We start from the raw sequence: 23,274 nt of genomic DNA, 5'->3' as shown, positions 1-23,274 counted from the left end.
ATATTTGACTCTTATGTATATCGGATCACTCATTGAAGTCTCTAGACTTCAAATCCATTGAGTGCTGCCGAAAAAATTCGACAGAAAGTTAAATAGAGGCCTATTTTATGCCAAAATTTTTCGAATGCGGTACCACGGGTCCAATGGGTAGAAATTATATTTTTACGCTCACTGTATATACCAGAAAGTGAAAGCTGGAAGGCGAAGGTCCACACTGCTCAAATGCCCAGATTGGGATCTCGAAACTTTTTGTCTGTTTTTGAATAAAGTACTGTTGAACTTCTCTATAACGTAGCTACTGGGAAAGAAGAATTACTAAGTTTAAGAGAAACTTGCTTATAAAGAGACAAGTTATTGGCAATTATTCGTTGAAGATGTTCTATTTCATTCATTTATACATTTAGGAGAGTAGAATTGAGAAAACATTTTACTCTTACCCTACCCTTTCCCAATATTCGATGCACGTATTCCTTTTTAAAATACAAAAATACTTTTCGAACATCAAATTAACTTGACCTTCATGATTTATTCCTTTCACATAACCTGGCGTGACAGTCTTAAGGTAGATTCATTTTTGTTCATATTTGGTCATGGTCGTTCATGTCTATTATCTATTTTCTTAAATTTTAGTGGTTGCTGGGAAGGCTTTTCAACTTTTCGCTTCCACGAAAATGTCAAGTAAAACAAAGTTTAATATATTTTTAATGTAGACAACTTTTAACTTTATGCAGCTGAAAACGGAAATGGCAGTAATCCTAGAGAAACTGTATGTTGCAGTTTGAAATAAAATAATCACAAAAAATCCAAATACATATATTCGAAGCTATTCACATGCAATGTGTGCTATGTTTTATAAAATAGCCACAAGGACAATAATCGTGAAATTTTATATGTTTTGAGTAGAATCCGACGAGGGCGGTAAAAGGATGGACTTTAAAAATATTTTAGCAGCAATAAAAGAGGACAATAAACTTGGACATTTTAAGGATTTTTAGGAGCCACTCAAGAGGGCAATGAACCTTGTTGTTAAAAGGTTTTTTTCAGAGCAACCAAGGAAAACAATAAAGGTGAAAATTTTATAGATTCGAAGTAGCAACTGAAAAACAATAAACTTGAATTTTTGGAATGAATGAAGCTGGGAACGGAAATGGTGATATTTATTACATTACCACAATTTCCGTATGTGCCAATATCAACTAAACCCTTTACGATATATTTAAAGTTTTTAGTGTGTGCGATATATAAACGTTTTTAAGAGTTATACAAAAGAACAAAGAGAATTGATTTTTTTTATATATTTAGAAGGATTTTCAGGGACAGGGTAAGAGGACCGCTAAAAAGGACAATAAACATGGATTTAAAAGGGAGTAATCATTTGAGGTAGCGAACGAGCATTTTTTACATTTAAGATGAAACCAAAGAGGTTAATTAACAAAACAAGGAGATTTTTTTAAGCATTTACTGTAGCAACCGAAGAAGGCAACCATAGGGGACAATAAACTCGAATCATCTAAGCATCCGAATGAGATCTTTTTGAACAACCACATATGACAATTAACGTCTATTTTTTAAGGATTTTTGGGAGAAAACTAAGGGTAAAAAATCTTAAATTTTTTAAACGTGTTTAGAAGCCACCAAAGTGAATTTTTATGGCCGGGGTTTTCCAGGACTATTCGAAACCTTACTCTTGTTGTCAAAAACATTATGCCTGTTCCGGAACCTGTAAGATTCTAAAAATTTTTACTACGACAACAATATGTTTGTTCCAGAACCTGCAAGAATCTACTAATTTTTATTACTATAACAATTTTTCATTTATGTTATCGAGAAAATATTAAAAACAAGTAAAAAGTATCAGTCGGCCTTGCCAACAGAGATATACCCTCAGCCTGTGTATATTGAAACAATTTTTTCCCAAAAAACATATGTATTTAGGGGATTTTAAAAATTTTTGGGAATTTGAGCCGACAAAAATGTTCATTAGGATTAGAGATCAAAAGTTTTGCGGAGGAAATACTAAAAGGAATGGATCTACATTGACCATTATGGAAGTGGATCTCCAGCCACTACATATGGTGCCATAGGGGTTTTTTACACCCTTCGGTATGTTTGCTCAAGAAGTATGAACTTGCCCCTGAAAAAACGTTTACCATCGTAATTGAGGCAGCGAATGCAAGTTGCTTCCAAAAAAAATCTAAGTGATTCGATAGCAGGTCTTAAAGTGAACTTATCCGAAATTTTGTGTGGGAGGTACCGGATGGAGTGGACAAATATAGTCCATATTTTAACCTGTTCTATATCTAGCATATATATTAGGATGTGTACAGTAGGGTTATGACTTTTTTACAACCTCATATCCCTGTATCATAGCGTGATGAGTTTTGCCATAAGATTACATAAAATCTTAATTATAAGATGATTCGGCGAAAAAACCTCACGCACAAAATGATTTTAAAATTTGAATTTATCAAAATTATGGACAATTTTTTGAAGTCACTGAAAACAGATATATAATTAAAAATAAACTTTAGAGCCACATGAGATAAATAAAATGACATAAAATTTATTTCTCACTATTTTTCTTCAATTCTGAGAATCGTAAAAATGTCGTAAACGCTTTTATTCAAAAATATAATTTTTTAACAAAAAACAAAAAATTTAAAATTGTTTAAAAGTGAAATAAACATTATTATAGTTATTAGTAGGCTTATATTTATTCATTCGTGCAACAAAAAATAATTTTTTGAAAAAATTTTTTTTTTTCATTTCATATATTTTTTCAAAAAATTATTTTTTTAAAATCGATTTGTGCGTGAACTTTTTTATATTTCAATGGAATAAACGATAGCATAGTGATTAATAGGCAAAAGTTCATTCATCCCTGCTACAGGAAATCATTTGTGAGGAAAAATGTCAAAAAGTCATAACCCTAGTGTACAGCATGGGCCAATTCGGCCACTCCCTGCAAGAGTTACTGTATGAACAAATTTTTTCGAACATTTTTGAACTTTTGTGGGGGAGGTACCTGAAGGAGTGGACCGATATGGCTTATCTTCAAACTTAAACTATGTTTGGACAAAATATTACTAAGGCCAAATTTTGAACCAAATCGGCAGATCCGATCGAGAGTTAACTTGCGCTGCAACCACCTCACACGGTGTCATAGAGATTTTTTGCAAGTTTCAGTATATTTTCTTAGGAAGTATGAACTTGTCCCTAATGAAACTTGTACCGTCGTATGGGGGGAAGTGAATACAAGTTGTTGCAACAAAAATCAAAGCGAGAGCAGGTCTTAAACTAAACTTATCAAAAATTTTGTGTGGGAGGTACCCGAAGGAGTGGGCCGATTGAGTACATATTGGAACCTTATATAAGTCTGGTAGAAATTTACGATGTGCAAAGTAGGGACCAAATCGGTTACTCCCTTCTAGAGTTATCATGCCCACAAATTTTCCGAACATTTTGGAACCTTTGTGGGGGAGGTACCGGGAGGAGTGGACCGATATAGCTCATCTTCGAACTTAAACTAAGTTTGGACAAAATATTACGAAAGCCAAAAATTGAACCGAATCGGTTCATTCGTTCGAGAGTTATCGTGCGCACCAGCCAGCCAGACAGACAGACGGACGGACATTACTAAGTCAACTCCATATTGTCTGAAACACATTTCGTCCAAACATACTTGGGGTCTAAAACCATTATTTCGATGAGGCACATTTTGCCCGTATAAAGTGTATATACCCTCGTTAGCATAAATGCTGAGGGTATAATAAATAAACATCTAAACTCTAAATCTTACCTGAAACCCCAGAATTTGTAAAAATCAAAAACAAGTTTTACGGTTTATGTTATAATTTATCTATGTTTATGCCAAATTGTCCCACACAACCTCATTCTGAATTTTACTATAAGTCACCGAAGAAATGAAATATTTATTTACATTATATAACAATTTAATATCTTTGTCAATTTTGCCAAGTCCCAGTCCACACTAGAGTAATTTCAATGAAATTTTGCATTTTTTTGGGAAAAACACATAATTTCAAGAAACTAGTGTACACACTTTCATGTGTGCTCCAATTCGCTTTTTTGCACTATTCGTATGAAACAATCAGACCGTTCTTTCTTACATATTCTCTTACTTTCATGTCAAAATTTCAGTGAAATTACGCTTAGTGGACCGGAACCAACAAAACACGAACATATAACCTGTTTCACTAAGACGATTCGAATACAAATATAAATGTTTAAGACTTTACAAATTCGTTGGAATTACTACCAAACTTCTGTTGTTGTAGGAAATGCTTGTTTGATTGAAAATAAAAACAATTCTAATAACAGAAGATTGGTAGTAGTTCGAGCGACACGGTGCTCTTGAACCAACTTTAAATGATAAGAGCTTACACCTGTGAAGTTTTTGTGGATTCTGAAACTACAATGTTCATAGATGAGAAAAATAATAAAATAAAAAACAAAAAAAAAATATATATATAAAATATTAAGTTTTCAATATTTTGCTTGGAAACCGCATGATTTATCGAAATGGGATTAGAGAAAATATTGTAGCTGTGAAAATTTTCTACAAAATTGTCCTTTATGATATTATCATAAGTTTTACCATTTTTGAGATAAATAATTTCAAATTGGACAAATCACTGACTGTATCTCTCCTTATAAAACAACGTCATGACTGCAATTTCCCAATTTAAACTGTTACAACCTAGGAAAAATTACGAAAGCCAATCTTGTAGAGAGATTTCACAGCTATACAATTTTCTCTAGTACCATTTCGATAAGACTTACCGTTTTCAAGCAAATCGTGAAAACCTAAAAAATGTCACCTGAATTTCTATATCAGCCTTTTTGTAGAAAAAAGCGTCGAAAAAAAAAGAGTTGTTTTATGTTAATTTCCAATTAGTGGCTTTACAGCACAATGTAGAGCTTAACGTTGAAAGAAGAAGTTGAAGTATACACTTCAAAGAAAAGGTTTCTAATTTATGATTTTTTAGAATATCCACTGCATCTACCTTAACCGGATGCTAGGGTTTTGGGTAGGGAAATCCCGCACCGGGAATTCCCGGGAATTCTCGGTTTTTTGGCTACGGGATTTTCCCGGGAAATCGGGAAACACCCATTTACATTTAACACTACTGATATTAAATGAATAAATAAACTATCTAATGAGTTAAGAACCTATGATGAGGAATTATATGCTTGTCCCTTTTTTACAATAGGATCAGAATTCGATTAGATTTTACTGAATCAGGAAATGACAAAAGATTTGGAAATAAGTTTAATCCACAAAAAGTTTTTTCAGGTAAAAATTATAAGAGCCGCCCCAAAAACTTGGACTATAACGGCTCTTCATATAAGTGCGAAAAAATATTTTCTATTTTAAAGTCCCGTGTTTCAAGTAACCTTAAGTATAAGATCATATTTTTTAAAACATAAGATTTTCGAATAAATTCATTGTATGAGCCAAATCTCTTTCCACCGAGCGATTTCCTTAGCTTTGAATAATGGAAATGGTCATTGTGGGCAGAATCCGGACAACATAGTGGCTAGCGCAAATTCGAAATATAATCCAATCCATGCATTTTTCAATATTTTTTTTATTTTTACTCGATAGAGCGAAAACGTGTTAGGTATTTTTCTGAACGGAACTCTCAAAAAACGTGCTCTGGGTCTCTAACAAGTGCATTTCATATATGTACGTATCTATGGGAAGATGGAAAAAATCACGGAAACATTGATCCACCCTCGTATTTTAAAATTTACCGGGAAATCCCGGATTCCCGGGAATGCGGATTTTGTGATTCCCGTTTCCCTGGAATGATAAAAACCTGGAAACCCCAAAACCAAAACCGGATGCGCATATTCTGAAAACTGAAAAATTGTGTTTTTTGAATTTTTGCTCTAATCAGGGCGCGCGGCTGCATTTATCTAAAAGCTTATTATGCGATTGTAGTTTTCGTGAATTCGAATTTTTTTAATGTATAACTTGGGCGTGTGATGTTCAAAGGATCACAGCAATCTGCAAATTTAGTTATTTTGCGTTCTGAATCTAATAAGTCATGGCGCTTCTAAATCCATCCACTAGATCGACGGATATGAAACCCCTCAAATTTCGAAAATCTGCAAAAAATGTTTTTTTACATATCGCGTTTTTAAGGCGTGTTTAATGAATCATTTCTTCTTAAAAAATAGAGCGGTACGCCTGTTTAAAATGTGCGAACACAGATATTCAAAAACTATCGCGAATCCGAAGTTAAAAAATATTTTCTAAATATTTAATGAACGGTTCTTGATGGATCGCACTGAAACAATAGATAATGATGTATTTTTGAATGGTGATAATTGAAATCGGATGCGCATAAAATCTGTTTTTTGCGTCCTATAATGCAACTGATGCTACATCGTGGTCGCCAAATGTAATTTCACAAAATTTATATCAATTAAATAAAAGGGATTGATTCGCTGTGTTGGAGAATCGAATGCCCAACATGGCATTTCCACTATAACGCGGTTTATATGTGTTTCAAGTATTGACATATTCAATATAAGTTTATTTTAATTTTATCGCAGAATCGCTTTTTAAATAAATCGCGATTCAAGTTGACATTTTTAGGTGTTTTTTACGTTTTTACGATTTAGCTTTTTAGGTTTATTTTAGGTTTTCGCGATTTTGTTTGGAAACCGCAAGCCCGTTTCCGAGATATATAAGTTTAAATTGGTAAATTGCAGTCATATCATTATTTTATAAGGAGGCGATACAGTCAATGCTTCTAGGAGGGTTGGCGTTTTTTATTTGGGATGACGACTTCTGTTTTGTTTTTCAAAATAGCAGGCTTAATTTCATAGTCGTTGTTTTAATATTTTATTAAAACAACTTTTATTTATTAGTGGGAAAAATTGGCGATGTTTACCAAGTGGTAAGGCAGGAAGACTATATTTTCTGATCTCGCCACATATCTTCATCAGTTCCTTTGTTTCTTGTTTTTCAACAAAAAATTGTTACACCCAAGTGTCAATTGCTCGCTCAAATAGATACGTGTCCAAAGAAACATTTTGATCTAGAATTTCTTTGGCACTACCTAAACTCGAGCAACTGCACTTGCAAACAAAACCAAATCTTTCCCACTGCTATGCGTTCGTGAAGTCTCAGCGAAAAACACATAACTAATTTATTGGTATTGCTTATGACAGCAATAAACCACACTTTTGACGGTGCCCGGTCTCACAATTAGGAGGCTTGGCGTTTTTTTATTTAAGATGACGACTTCTATATCTCAATAACGGTAAAACCTACAAAATTATCATAAAGGCCATCATTTTCATAGCTACAACGTTTTCTTTAGTCCCATTTCGATAGGACTTGCGGTTTGCAAGCAAAATCGTGAAAACCTAAAAAACCCCCAAAAATGTCAACTTGAATCGCGATTTATTTAAAAAGTGCTCCGGCTATTTTTTTGTTTTGTTTTTTTTTTTTTTTATTTTTCTAATCTATGAACATTGTAGTTTCAGAATCCGCAAAAACTTCCCAGGTATAAGCACCTTCCATTTAAAGTTCGCTTTTTTGGTATAGCTCTGACAGAACAGAACCTCTTGTTTTTGGGAATTTTGAAAATAGCAAAATGTTTGTATTTAGTGTTCTTTTGGGGATATAAAAATTCATGTGGAGAATTGTCGGTACAGGTTTTTGTTGTGATATCGCCCCCATGCTAAAATATGGTAACTACTCTCCCTTGGTGGTCTAAAATATTCCTGCCCCACCGTAGAACGGTACCTCCCAATTTAGGGAAATTTTGAAGGTTTTAAACACATTATCCAACTGAATTGGCTACAATCTATTTTCAATAAAATTTAAGATATTAAAAGTTCGGCATTACTCCATTTTTATACCCTCTGCCATAATACGGAGGGTATAATTACAGTTTTCATTTCGTTTGTAACGCATCAAAGTATTCATCGGAGACCCTATAAAGAATTTATATTTTTGATCAAGGTAAAATTCTAAATTGACATAACCATGCCCGTCTGTCCGTCCATCTGTCTGTTGAAATCAAGAAACTGCTCGCAATTTTTAAGATAGAGCATTGTAATTTGATATAGTAGTTTCTATTACTCCTAGAATGTTTGGTATTGCAAATGGGCTATATCGGTCCACGATTTAATATAGCCCCCATATAACAGTACCACCCGATTTTCGGTATTTTTAACGTTTTAGCTTCATTATCACACCGAAATGACTGAAGTTTGGTACTTAGTCTTCGTTGGGGGTAGACAACGTTCCGCCAGAGTTTTGTTGGTATAGGTCAACGCCTTCATATGTCCCCCATAGAACGGTACCTCCGATTTTCGGCGTTTTGAAGGTTGTGACCTAAATATTCCTCCGAAATGGCTAAAGTTTGGTATTTAGTTTTCGCTGGGAGTACAAAACTTTCCCCAAAAATTTTGTCGGTATAGCGCCTACGCCTTCATATAGGACGGTACCTCCCGATTTTCGGTATTTTGAAGATTGTTGCCACAACAACCCACCGAAATGGCAAAAATTTGGTATTTAGTCTACGTTGGAGGTAGGAACCTTTCCGAATGAAATTCGTCGGTAGAGGTCCTCGTTTCGATAAGCCCCCATAGAACGGTACCTCCCAATTGTCGAAATTCTGAAGGTTCTGACGTCAATATCCCACCGAAAGACTGAATTTTGTTACATATTCTTCCATGGGGTTATAAAATATTCCAGAACAGAATGATCAGTAAAGGTCCACGTCTTTCTATATCCCCCATAGAAGCGTACCTCTGGATTTTCTGTATTTGAATCTTACCGAAATATCGGAAATTTTTTATTTAGTCTTCTTAGAGTCAAAAAAATGTCGGCCTTAAATTTATAGGTATAGGATCGACGCTTTGATATAGCCCCCATAGATCGGAACCTCCCGAATTTCGGTAGTTTGAATTTTAGCCACATTTTTTACCGAAATTGCTGAAATTTGGTATTAAGTCTTCCACATAAACGAATGGGAACTAAGTTTACTTCAATACAATTCGTGTTGGTGGGTATAACAAGTTCGGCCCGGCCGAACTTAACGCCGTTCTTACTTGTTCCTAATTTAAACGATATTTTGGAGTATCCTTACGGGACAAATAGCATGGTTTATTGAAGACTTTAAGGAGCACCGTTAGCGTATTTTTTAGAAGTACAATTAGCGTGGATTTTTTTTTTTTGAAAGTACAATTATTGAAAATATTTATTGTTTGTTTGAGTAAAATAATAAACGACTTCAAAGATATTTAGGAATATAATGTGGAATTTTTTTAACGTATATTCAGGAACAACAAAAATTATAGTAATAAGTGTTAAATTCAATATTAAATTTTCGAATTATGTTGTTTTTTCTTTTTCTTTTAAACACATTAACTAACCAATACATACAATGTAAACAGATATACACACCATGATAGGGATTCCATGATATGTAAGCCATTTATCGAATCTCTTTTATGATGCAATTCCATTTGAAAATTGCAACACCAGAGCAACATCAGCAATTTCGATAACATTACCTTTCGTCTGAATAAACAACAAGTATCCATGAAGATGTGAATTTCAACGATTACTTTGAGTATGTAGGTGAAATTTGTATACATACATATATAGGTATGTAGATATATTATGCACATACACATACAAGCCGATAGTAAGTTCAAGTAAACGTAAAACGTCATTATCAATGTTAAAAGTACCCATCTTTCCTTATGTCTGCACACATTCAATGTTGCAGCATTACACAATGGCACGTTTTCAATTAACACACATACATACACAACACTTCGACAAGGTACCCGATCCACACCTACAGCTATGTTTCAGTTTCCTTTCAATTGAGAGTTTGAGTATATTGCCAAGTTTCTTATTTTCTGCATTTGTAAATCCATATGTAGGTTATATATGTTTTAAATTGTATATGAGGAAATACATGGATAGATGAAATTTTTTGATGTCAAACCCAGAAAAAGAAAACATTACATGTCTTATCAATAATTCTATGTTCTGATGTTTTCTAATTTGGAGTAATCGTAAATTTCATAAAATCGCTTAAAAAGAGTACACATAATATTAATTGCTGCGTTTTTCCAGTGGTAAGTCCTTAGTCCCATTGCTACCACGAATAAAGTCATCTGCACAAACCTATATTTCTTAATTCCAAGTGATTCAATATGTTGCATTTGCAATATTTGCCACGGTATAACTCATATATTGAGAATTCAAAGAATTCCGATACGGAGGTAGTTTGGTATGTTTTAAAATTTTGTAAGTAGTTCAAGAATCCGTAAGAGCACTTTGCTATGTGCGCAGACATTGGAATAACTACTATTTGTATATGTTTGTATAGTTTAAATGTAAAATAGCGGGTGTCCCAAATAAACTTTAATTTTCATCTTCAAAAACGCCAGAGGAGTTATTATAATACTCATGGATTTTTATACAGTTTTAAGAGGGATAATAAACGTCGAGTTGTTATAAATTTCTAGAAAGAGTCATAAAGGCCAATACATATGGAAAAATTAAATAAGTTAGCACCTATTGCCGTGGTTTGACCACCTATGCCAACCTTTGCATCAGTGTTGAGAAGAGATGTTTTACTTCCAATGACAGTGTTTTGATTATTTATTATACGTCAAATCATTGGCGCATAATACCCTTAATGAGACGAAAATACATATTCGCAGATGCCAACTCCTAAATATCATCATTGTCAAAAATTAATATGAATAGGCTCATTTGTGTCTGGGTCTCCAATCTACACAAACCAAATAAGTCAACTTCGGACAGACAAATTTCTAAAAAGTTTTTAGAACCTACCTTGACAATTAACATAGATTTAACAGAGTTTTTTTTTTTCAAGAAATTATAGATTTTTTAAGATGTTGTTGGTGTATTTATATTAATTAATTACCGTGGATTTTAAAAAAAAATTGAATCTTTATACTTGAAGTCGATTTAGCATGTCCGTCTGCCTGTTGAACAATAACTCTCGAACGGATCAACCGATTCGAAATTTGGCCCGATTCAAAATTTGGACCTCGTAATATTTTGTTTCAAACACAAATAAAGGTCAAATATGAGCCATATCGGTCCACAGCTTCGGGTACCTCCCCCCCAAAAGTTCCAAATTAATCGCAAAAATGGTGCCCACGATACCTCTCGAAGTGATTAACCGATTTGGTCCATACTTTGCACATCGTAATATGTATTTCTACTGAACAAAGATATATCAGGTTCGAATATGGGTTACATCGGTGCAAATATTCAGTTTAAGACCTGCTCTCGATGTTTTTTTTGTGGCAAGTTGTACTCGAGCCCCTATTACGACTGCCCCGCAATAAATCTGATCCATTAGTCATTATGTAAACCACTACAAAGTAACGTATCAAGGAAAAACTACTTACTTCACTACTTACTAAGTAATGAATACTATGGCACAGAGCGTCTGTGTCTGGCTACAAAATCTGGTATTGTGTGTTCAATCCTCACCGTCGGCACATGAGTTTTTTGTTAACAAAAAACAGTTGGTGGGACACATGCACACATTTAATACAGTGTGTAGTGTGTTCGGCTACAAATCAGAAGTTTGCATGATCAAATCCAGCAGCGAGCAAAATAAAATAAAAAACATGTGAAGTTTGTTGAAATTGAAAATAAATTTCACCTCAACTGTTCTAAAAATAGAAAATATGTTTTTATACTCTCAGCATTTATGCTAACGAGGGTATATACACTTTCATACGGGCAAAATGTGCCTAATCGAAATAATGGTTTTAGACTCCAAGTATTTTTGGACGAAATCCGTTTCAGACAATTTGGGGTCCATTTACCAATGTCCGTCCGTCTGGCAGTCTGTCTGCCTGGCTGGCGCGCAGGATAACTCTCGAACGGATGAATCGTTTTTTACCAAAATTTGTCTTTCATAATATTTTGTCCAAACTTAGTTTAAGTTCGAAGATGGGTTATATCGGTCCAGTCCTTCCAGTACCTCCCCCACAACAGTTCGAAAATGTTAGGAAAATTTGTGCGCACGATAACTCTTGAAGGGAGTAACCGATTTGGTCCATACTTTACAAATCGTGAAATTTTTACCAGACTTAGATGAGGTTCTAGTATGGACTCAATCGGTCAACTCCTTAGGGTACCTCCCACGCAAAGTTTCGGGAGAGTTCAGGTTAGGCTTTCGTAATATTTTGTCCAAACATAGTTTAGAATTGAAAATTGGCCAAATGGGTGCACTTTTTAGGGTTAACCTATGAAAACATTTTAAATTTTTGTTTAAGTGTTGTTTAAGGTCTGTTCGAGAATCAATGGAAAATTTTACCGAAGATACTACTTGTAGTCCGGTTTACACTGATATTATATTTTTGGAGAGAAAAGAAGGGGTAAAGAGTAATGACGTCACAATGTTGAAGTATAGTAAAGGTAAAAACTGAATGACCAAAAAATTTTTTGAGAGAAAGTAAAATAAAACAAGTAAAAAAGTATCAGTCGGCTTTGCCGACAGAGATATACCATCAGCCTGTGTATATTGAAACAATTTTTTTCCAAAAAACGCATGTATTTATCGGGTTTTAAAAATTTTGGGCGTTTGAACCGAGATACTAAAAATAATGGAAATCCAGCTGATTGCTCACGAAGTATGGAATTGCCCCTGAAAAAACTTTTACCATCGCAATTGAGGCAGCGAATGCAAATCGCTTCAACAAAAATCAAAGTGATTCGAGAGCTGGGCCCTATTCCACGAAACAACTTATCAACTTTTCATTTTGCACTTATCAATATTTTTGACAATTCTCAAAGTTAAGTGTTCCACAGAACCATTATTTTTTGATAAGTGATAAGTTGCTAATTATAAAGTAAGTTTGCTTACTTTTCAAAAAAATGTAGCTCTTTTTTTGATTTCTGTTCCACAAACGATATTTCTGCTAAGTGAAAAGTTGTAACGGCAAAGCGTATTTTGCTAAGATTTTGCAAAAAAATTTGCTCTTTCGTTCCACAGAAAACTCTGCATTTTGATTTTGCAGATCAAATTTTGATAAGTTTGCCTTAAATTTGCGAGGTAAACGTTCTCTTTGCCAATGTACAGAAATAGTGAAAACACGGTTATGACAAGAAATTGTAAAGATTTTTCCGAACTTCTACCCTCTGAATCAACCATCCTACTTCGAACTCGCACTATCCGAAATTCCACCCTACGAACAACCCCATTCCGAACTTCCACCCTGCGAACAACCTCACAAATCGATGTTTCTCGATTTTTTATTTAGACTAAACTCTATTTGAGAGACTATTTTTATTTATTACTATACCCTCCACCATAATATGGAGGGTATATTAGGTTTGTCATTTCGTAAAATTCTAAGTTGATTTAACCACATCCGTCCGTCAGTCTGTTGTAATCACGCTATCTTCAGAACGAGTTGAGATAGGGGGATGAAATGCTGTTCACACGTGTCTTAAATCAAGTTGGAAGTTGAGCTTTGTTATAGCCCACATATAGCAGTGCCGTCGATTTCAGCTATTTTAAGGTTTTTAGCTACATTTTCAGAACGAATTAGTTATAATATGCTTCCAAAACTTACCGACATAGGCCCATCTTTTTTATAGCCCCCATATACCGCCCAATTTCAGTTACTTTGTGGTTATTAGCTACATTTCCAGGCCAGGTTTTTAGATACAGTTCTAGAACGAATTAGTTATAATTTGGCAAGTAACATCTCCACTTTGTGGAGAAAAAAAACTAATTACTCTATGCCGAACATAACGCTTTTTACTTGTTTTATTTCGCTTAATTTTATTGTATTCTACTTTATTTTTTTATTGGTATTTTCCTTCATTTTATTTTAGATTATTTTATTTCACTTAATTTTATTTTGTTTTATTTATTTTTTTACTTTATTTTATTTCAATTTACTTTAATTTATTTCACTTAATTGTATCTTATATCACTTCATTTTATATTGTTTTATTTTTATTTTTTTTTTATTTTATTTTATTTTACTTCATTTGGTTTATTTTGATCTTATTTTAATTTATTTTATTTAATTATTATTTAATCTTTATTAAAATTATTTTATTTTTATTTCATATTAATTTATTTTGTTTTATTTCATTTCATTTTATTTTTTTATTTTATTTTATTTTATTTTATATTTTTTTATTTTATTTTATTTTATTTTATTTTATATTATTTTATTTTATTTTATTTTATTTTATTTTATTTTATTTTATTTTATTTTATTTTATTTTATTTTATTTTATTTTATTTTATTTTATTTTATTTTATTTTATTTTATATTATTTTATTTTATTTTATTTTATTTTATTTTATTTTATTTTATTTTATTTTATTTTATTTTATTTTATTTTATTTTATTTTATTTTATTTTATTTTATTTTATTTTATTTTATTTTATTTCAATTTAATTTAATTTAATTTATTTTATTTTATTTTATTTTATTTTATTTTATTTTATTTTATTTTATTTTATTTTATTTTATTTTATTTTATTTTATTTTATTTTATTTTATTCCAGTTTAATTTAATTTATTTTATTTTAGTTACTTTTAATAATATCAGTTTCTTTTCATTTTTTCGCTCGTCTCAATTTAAATGTTTTATTTATTATTGCCAAGTAAAAAATAATGCAAAGATGATAAAACGTTCTGTGGAACAAATATCATTCACACTTTGCAAGAGAACTGAGAGACTTACCAATATGGCGGAAAAATTGAGCAAGAGAGCACAACAACTGTGCTAAAAGAACAGTGATAGACAAATTTGCTAAGTGCAAGGGAAATTGAAAAGTAATTTTGTGGAACAAAAAAAGGTTATCACTTTTCAAAATAACTACTTCTTGGTAAGTGCAAAATGAAAAGCGATAAGTTGTTTCGAGGAATAGGGCCCAGGTCTTAAAGTGAACTTATCCGAAAATTTGTGTGGGAGGTACCCAATGGAGTGCACAAATATAGTCCATATTCGAACCTGATCTATATCTGGTAGATATATTAGGATGTGCAGAGTATGGATTACATCAGTCACTCCCATCAAGAGTTATCGTGCGCATATTTATTCCGAAGATTTTTGAATTTTTGTGAGGGAGCTACCTGAAGGAGTGGACCGACATGGTTTATCTTCGAACTTAAACTATGTTTGGACAAAATATTCCGAAGGCCAAATTTTGGACCGAATTGGCAGATCCGTTCGAGATTTATCTTGAGCTCCAACCACTACACACGGTGTCATAGGGGTTTTTTTGCAACTTTCAGGCTATTTTCTCAGGAAGTATTGACTTGCTCTTTATGAAAATTGTACCGTCGTATGGGGGACAGCGAATACAAGTTGCTACAACAAAAATCAAAGCGAATCGAGAGCAGGTCCTAAACTGAACTTTTCCGAAATTTTGTGTGGGAGGTACCCGAAGGAGTGGAACGATTGAGTCCATATTGAAACTTCATCTAAGTTTGGTAGAACTTTCACGATGTACAAAGTGTGGGCCAAATCGGTTACTCCCTTTAAGAGTTATCGTGCGCACAAATTTTCCGAACATTTTCGAACTTTTGTGGGGGAGGTACCGGAAGGAGTGGACCGATATAACCCATCTTCGAACTTAAACTAAGTTTGGGCAAAATAGCCAAATTTTGAACCGAATCGGTTACTCCGTTCGAGAGTTATCGTGAGCACCAGCCAGCCAGACAGACAGACGGACGGACATGGCTAAATCAACTCAAAATTGTCTGAACAACCACCATTATTTCGATGAGGCACATTTTGCCCGTATGAAAGTTAGCATAAATGCTGAGGGTAGAAACAATAGGAAAAATAAACAGGGGAAATTGAGACCAAGCAATAATTTCATGATTGTGGAAAATTCTATACAATAGTTGTTGTTGTAAAACTCTTTCAAATAATGAAACGGCCTTATCAAAATTTACCTTACTTTTATCCACCACTTACATTGGTAACAATATACTAAAGGGATATGATGTTGTAAAAAAGCATGTTTATATACCTTCGTTAGTATAAAAACTGAGAGTTAAATTAGCTGCAACTCATTGAGTTCTCAAGAAATCAAATCAAGAAACAATATGCAGTTGAAATTCAAAATGCATTTTTTAGTAATGACACTCTTTGAGTAAATAAGCGATGCGTATCTTACTGTTTTAATATTATTTCGTGTTCACCCTGTATCGTGTATCGAACTGAATGCAATGCAATGTTTAAGCATGGACTTTACGCCATATTGAGAATAAATATGATGCTTTCAATCGATACTAAATGTTCCATCAAAGTCCTTACGGTTGTTGTTGTGTACGCACATAAACAGGTAAACAGTTGCAGAGTGAGTGCAATTACGGGAAAAAGAAAATTGAATAAAATCTTATTGCTTTTCTACAGTCACTATTGATAGTTTAACTCCTTCTACGTCGTCGTCTCGCATGTTCAAGAAGTAAAACTAAACTAATACCTGAGAATTAAATAAGTTTTTCCTTTCTTCTGCTTTGTGTTGTTTCTTTCATGACTTGCCCTTGTAGCATTAGTACTTGAGGGTAAATGGACCATTATTAGTTTACGTGAGTGACTGTTAGTTCACGTTGCAAGTGCATTTTCTATTGTATGAAAACAACAAAAGAAATAAAAATGAAATAAAATCAATACAATAATAATTACTCTATTATTGTGCATTGCAATTTTATGTGCTTTGTAATTGGTAATCTACTTTTTGTAGTTAATTTAAACAAGTGAGAACGGCGTTTAGTACGGCCGGCCGAACTTTTTATATCCTTCGGCACGAGTTGTATTGAAGAAAAGTGGAACTATTTCTATAGTTTCGTTTATGAATGTAAGAAGTTTTCCCGCTAACGGAAGAATAACAGTTTCTTTTAAACAAGGTTTAATACCAATGAGACAACGATGTTTTCTAGCCATTCAGAATGCGAAATACCATGTTACAGTTAATCCATTTGGACGATGCGTGTACAAGCTTCAAAATAGTTAATATCTGGATATGCATTCTTATGGGGAATATACCAATATATGAACCTACATTGAACCTATATATTTCTGCGCGGAGGTTTCCTAACAACTGAGAATCCGAAATACCAAGCTACAGCTACTACAGTAGAAAATCCTTTAAAAGATTTTACGTCGAGCTGTATCATTGTACCTTCCAATATGAGAATCGGAAATACCAAATAACAGTATGTTATCTATGACAATTTTTGTGAATAAGTTTTTAAACCATTAGCACGCTCAAATGGTAAATTAGATCTGTTTTGGTCGAAAAATATGGCTAAAGTCCACAAAGTAGCTGGAATCATAAGGTACCATAATATAGGTCATATGACGCCACAAAATAGCAATAATTGTTATGTTCTGTTAGTTGGGAGATTTACCAAAATGTGCACCTATGCCAACAATTTTTCGTGGAGAAGTTTTGTGACCACTGGAAACCTCAAACGTCAAATTACAGCTAGTTCTAAAGTAGTTAAAATCCTTAAAATATCCAAAATAAGGAAGTTATGTTATATGACGGCTATACCGAAACAAGGTATATTACATGTAGTTCGGTCAAACTGTCGCTAATTTATACAGTTTGTCAAGTAATTATTTTCGAACCAAGAAAACTAAAATTTTTCTGTATTAATATATGAAAAATAATAAATAAATAATTGTGATAAAAATGACGGTTTTTTTTTTGCAAAAAAAAGTTGGTCGACTTATTTAAGACAAGATAGGATAAATGAATAAAAATTTAACCCACGTAATCCAACAAAAAGTAACGAAAACCAATAACTACATGTAATGTAAGTTGTCAAATAAATGTTTTCGAAATGTAGCGAAGTTCCGAAACATTCCATATTTTTGGTAAATTCTTGAAAATCATGACATTTTATGAATGTTATTCTTAAAAAGGGATAACTACTAACAAGTATCAACAATATTAGGCATAGAATATCCCTACTAGGAGGGTTACCATAGAGACCAAGGGAGTTACAGGTCATATTACATGTAAACAGGATCCTATAGGTCTTAAACCGAGAATATCTGAAAACTAAGACGCTTTATGAGTTTTTTAGTTCACGAGGATGGACTGTCATCAAACAAAATAAATATTACCTACAGCATAATCAGATCAGAAGTGTTGCCAGATCGACTAAAAAGGTACCAGGTTATATAAACAGTGAACGAGACCACGTGGGCCCCACAACAGGGCACCGAAGTTTGTTTTTATACCCTCAGCCATTAGGCTATGAAGGGTATATACACTTTCATACGGGCAAAATGTGCCTCATCGAAATAATGGTTTTAGACCCCAAGTATGTTTGGACGAAATGTGTTTCAGACAATTTGGAGTCGTTTAAGCAATGTCCGTCCGTCTGTCTGTCTGTCTGTCTGTCTGGCTGGCTGGAGCGCACGATAACTCTCGAAGGGATAAACCGATTCGGTTCAAATTTTGGCTTTCGTAATATTTTGTCCAAACTTAGTTTAAGTTCGAAGATGAGCTATATCGGTCCACTCCTTCCGGTACCTCCCCCACAAAAGTTCGAAAATGTTCGGAAAATTTGTACGCACGATAACTCTTGAAGTGTGTAACCGATTTGGTCCATACTTTGCCCATCGTGGAGCGTGTACCAGACTTAGATCAGGTTTCAATATGGACTCAATCGGTCCATTCCGTCGGGTACCCCCCACACAAAATTTTGGAAAAGTTCAGTTTAGGAACATCTCTCGAATCGTTTTGATTTTTGCTTTAGCAACTTGTATTCACTGCCCTCCATACGACCGTATAAGTTTCATCAGGGGCAAGTCCATACTTTCTGAGAAAATAGCCTGAAAGTTGCAAAAAACCCCTATGACACCGTGTGAGGAGATTGGAGAGCAAAATAACTCTCGAACAGGTCTGCTGATTCGGTCCAAAGTTTGGCCTTAGTAATATTTTGTCCAAACATAGTTTAAGTTCGAAGATAAGCCATATCGGTCCACTCCTTCAGGTACCTCCCCACAAAAGTTCAAAAATGTTCGGAAAAATTGTTCGTACGATAACTCTTGAAGAGAGTGTCCGAATTGGTCCATACTTTACACATCCTAATATATCTACCAGATATAGATCAGGTTCAAATATGGACTATATTTGTCCACTCCATCCGGTACCTCCCACTCAAAATTTCGGATACATGTTCACTTTAAGACCTGCCTTCGAATCAGTTTGATTTTTGTTGAGGCAACTTGGATTGCTGCCTCAATTGCGATGGTAAAAGTTGTTTCAGGGGCAAGTTCATACTTCTTGAGCAAACATCCCTGAAGTTCTAAAAAAACCCTATGGTACCGCTGGAGATCCATTCTTTTTAGTATCTCCTCCGCAAAACTTTTGATATTAAATCGTAATCAACATTTTTGTCAGTTCAAACGCCCAAAATTTTTAAAACTCCCTTAATACATGCGTTTTTTGGAAAAAAAAATTGTTTCAATATACACAGGCTGAGGGTATATCTCTGTCGGCAATGCCGACTGATTCTTTTTTACTTGTTTTACTTAAAATTAATTAAGAGATAATGGCATTTCACTAAACAATCGTAAATATCGCAGTAGGAGACTAATGTGGCTTAGAAATGTATGGGGTATAGGTTTCGACAATTTTCAGAAATGCATACTTCGACCTATTGGACACATTTCGCGTACTATGCAGTACTACTGTAGGGAAAATTATGTTGATGAGTAAATAATGCTTCAGTGTTAGCATGGAAGCCAAAAAACTTAGAGAATTCCTCTGAACTGGCTATAAACAGTTGAAATCGGAGGTCTATTAAAAATCAGCATAGACTGACAATATGTATCTTATATATGCATTTCTAAGCGATTTTCGTACTTTTAAGTCATATTTTGGTTTATGTTGGAAAATTCTGTTATCCCTTAATTCAATTTGAGTAAAATAAAGAAATTTTAAGCCCTGGTTATGGATCCAGGAGGCCTCGTTTACTGTTTTTATAACCTGGCACCTTTTAGTATATCTGGCAACCCCCCTGATCTAATTATTCTGTAGGTAATATTTATTGTAATTGATGGCAGTCCATCCTGGTGAACTAAAAAGAAACTCATATAGGACCATGTTTACATGTAATATGACCTGGGTCTCCCTCGGTGCATATGGTAATTCTATGCCTAATATTGTTGATACCTGTCAGTAGTTAATCCTTATTAAGAATAAAACTCATAAAATGTTATGATTTTCAAGTATTTACTGAAAATATGGGTTATTTTGGAACCTCCATTAAATTTCGAAAACATTTATTTGACAGCTTAAATTACATGTAGTTATGGGGTTTCGTTATTTTTTGTTGGACTACAATTTTTTATTTATACATCCTATCTTGTATTTAATAAGTCTACCAACTATTCTTTGCAAAAAAACCCGAAATTTTTATCAAAATTATCAGTCATTTTTCATAAATTAATACAGAAAAAGGTTAGTTTTCTGTATATAAATTACCTAAAATCGGAAGGTATCGTTATTTGGAGATTATACCTATGTTTGGTGGTGAAGTTTTGCGATCACTGGGAACCATAAAGTGTTCAATTACAGGAAGTTGGGTCAACAAATTAAATTAAAATCTTCAGAATACCTAAAATCGGATGTTCTGTTATATGGGGTCTAATCCAAAACATGGGCCTATGTACATGTGTGTAGAAAATTTTTGGTGCAGAAGTTTCAGGCAGTTCGGTCAAAAAATTAGCTTATATTTTCAAAATACCTAAAATTGGGAGGTACTGTTATATCCCAGCAAAAAAATATCCTCCCAAAATAATGGGTTTTTTAGTAATTTTTGGTAGTCGTAACTACTTACAAAACCCCCTAACTACTTATTCTACGACCTCTAGAATAACTAGTTATTCTATGGCCACTAAAAGTTAAAAAATAAGCTAAACAAGTAGGAACGGCGTTAAGTTCGGCCGGGCCGAACTTGTTATACCCTCCACCACAAGTTGTATTGAAGTAAAATGGAATAGTTAGTTTCCTTTCGTATATGAAATTTCACCAATTTCGGTAAAACAATGTGAGGGACCATGCTATGGGGGCTATTTCAAAACGTCGATCTATACCGACAAATTTCACACGAAAAGTTTTTAGGCTCAAAAAAGACTAAATACCAAATTTCCTATATTTCGGTAAGATAATGTGGCTAAAACTTAAAAAATACCGAAAATCAAGAAGTACGCTTCTATGGGGATATAGGAAGACGTGGACCTATACTGATAATACTCTTCTGGAATATTTTATAACTCTTGGAAGACGAAATAACGAATTTCAGCCATTTCGGTTGGATATTGACGTCACAATCATCAGTATTACGAATATCGGGAGGTACCGTTCTATGGGGGCTATATCGAAACGTGGACCTATACCGACGAATTTTAGTCAGAAATGGGGCAATATGAAAGCGTGGACCTGTACAGACATATTTCTGGCGAACAGTTTTATATCACATTGAAGACTAAATACCAAATTTCTGCCATTTTGTGGAATATTGAAGACACAACCTTCAAAATACGAAAAATCGGAAGGTACCTTTCCATGGGGGCTATATGGAGGCATGGACCTATACCAAATAAATTTAAGGGGGAAGTTTGAGTACCCCCAACGAAGTCTAAATACCAAATTTTCAGCCATTTCGGTGGAATATTGAGGCCACAAGGTTCAAAATACCGAAAATCGGGAGGTACCGTTCTATGGGGGCTATATAAAGGCATGGACCGATACCGACAAAGTTCTGGGGGAAAGTTTTATACCACTAACGTTGACTAAGTACCAAATTTCAGCCATTCGGTGTGAATGAAGCTAAAACCTTCAAAATACCGAAAATCGGGAGGTACCGTTCTATGTGGGCTATATGAAGATGTGGACCGATACCAACAAAATTCTGGGGGAAAGTTTTATACCCCTAAAGAAGACTACGTACCAAATTTCAGCCATTTTGGTAGGATAATGAAGCTAAAACCTTAAAAATACCGAAAATCGGGAGGTATCGTTCTATGGGGGCTATATCAAAACGTGGACCGATATATCCCATTTTCAATACCAACCATCCTGCAAGTAATAAAAACTTCTGTACCACATTTTGACTCTCTATCTTTACAATTGCGTGCTGTATCTTCATTTCATCACACAGACAGACGGACGGACGGACAGACAGACGGACATGGTCAAATCGACCTAGAATTTTATGCTGATCGATAATATATATACTTTGTAGGGACCCGACAAATATTTCGATGTGTTACAAACGGAATGACAAATTTAATTATACCCTCCATATGGTGGAGGGTATAAAAAAATAAAAATGGGTTGAAGCCAACTTGTCCTTTTTGGTTTTCTCTCGATTTGTGAGTTAACCACACTTTTCACAATTTTCCTATCAAAGTAAAATTAGAAGCGAACTAAATAATGCATTTCTTTTCAAAATTTGATCTGCTTCTACCATTAAATGATGCTGACATTTTGATGCCTAATTTAGAGTGTTTTTTGAAATCATACCCCTAAAAATCCCTATACTAAAACGCGAGTTACGAGAAATTCCAAAGTAGAAAAATCACCAAAAATTGTTTTTGAATATATCGCGTATGAATAAACTAGTGCAGCATCTTCGTTTTTGCGGAGACATTCATTCTATCCCAAACAAGTAAAAAATCATTTTGAATCACGAGTTTGCTTTAAAATCTATAGGTTCCGTAATGTGGGGCTATACCAAATCATTGACATATACCAAACATTTTTATTAACCGAACTTCTTCATAAATGACTCGAAATATTAAATTACGTTAAACTAAGTTTGGGAGACAGATTTTAGAGTTATCTTACACAATAGCCATTTTAGCATGTGCCGGCAGGGTTTTGGAGCTTTATGGCCATTATCCCAGGATGTGTTGACTTACTCCGGAAAAAAATTGTACCGTTGTAAATGAGGCCGCTAGAACAACCTACTGAAAAATAATCAAAACGAATTTAGTGTGGGAGGTACCCGAAGGAGTGGACCGTTACAATCCATATTCCAACCTAATACATGAGTGGATGAAATAACACGATGTGCAAAGTCTGCACCAATCAGAAACTCCCGGCGAGAATTATCTTGCGGATTTGCCATTTTGGTTGGTGCCGTCAGGGTTTCTTCGAGTTTTAGGCCAATATCTCAGGAGGTATGGACTTGCGCAAGAAACAAGTATGAAA

Source organism: Musca autumnalis, unplaced genomic scaffold (assembly GCF_047663935.1).
Source record: "Musca autumnalis isolate F117 unplaced genomic scaffold, ASM4766393v1 scaffold_1, whole genome shotgun sequence".
Taxonomy (NCBI): Eukaryota; Metazoa; Arthropoda; class Insecta; order Diptera; family Muscidae; genus Musca; species Musca autumnalis.
This window is presented reverse-complemented; position numbering follows the sequence as displayed.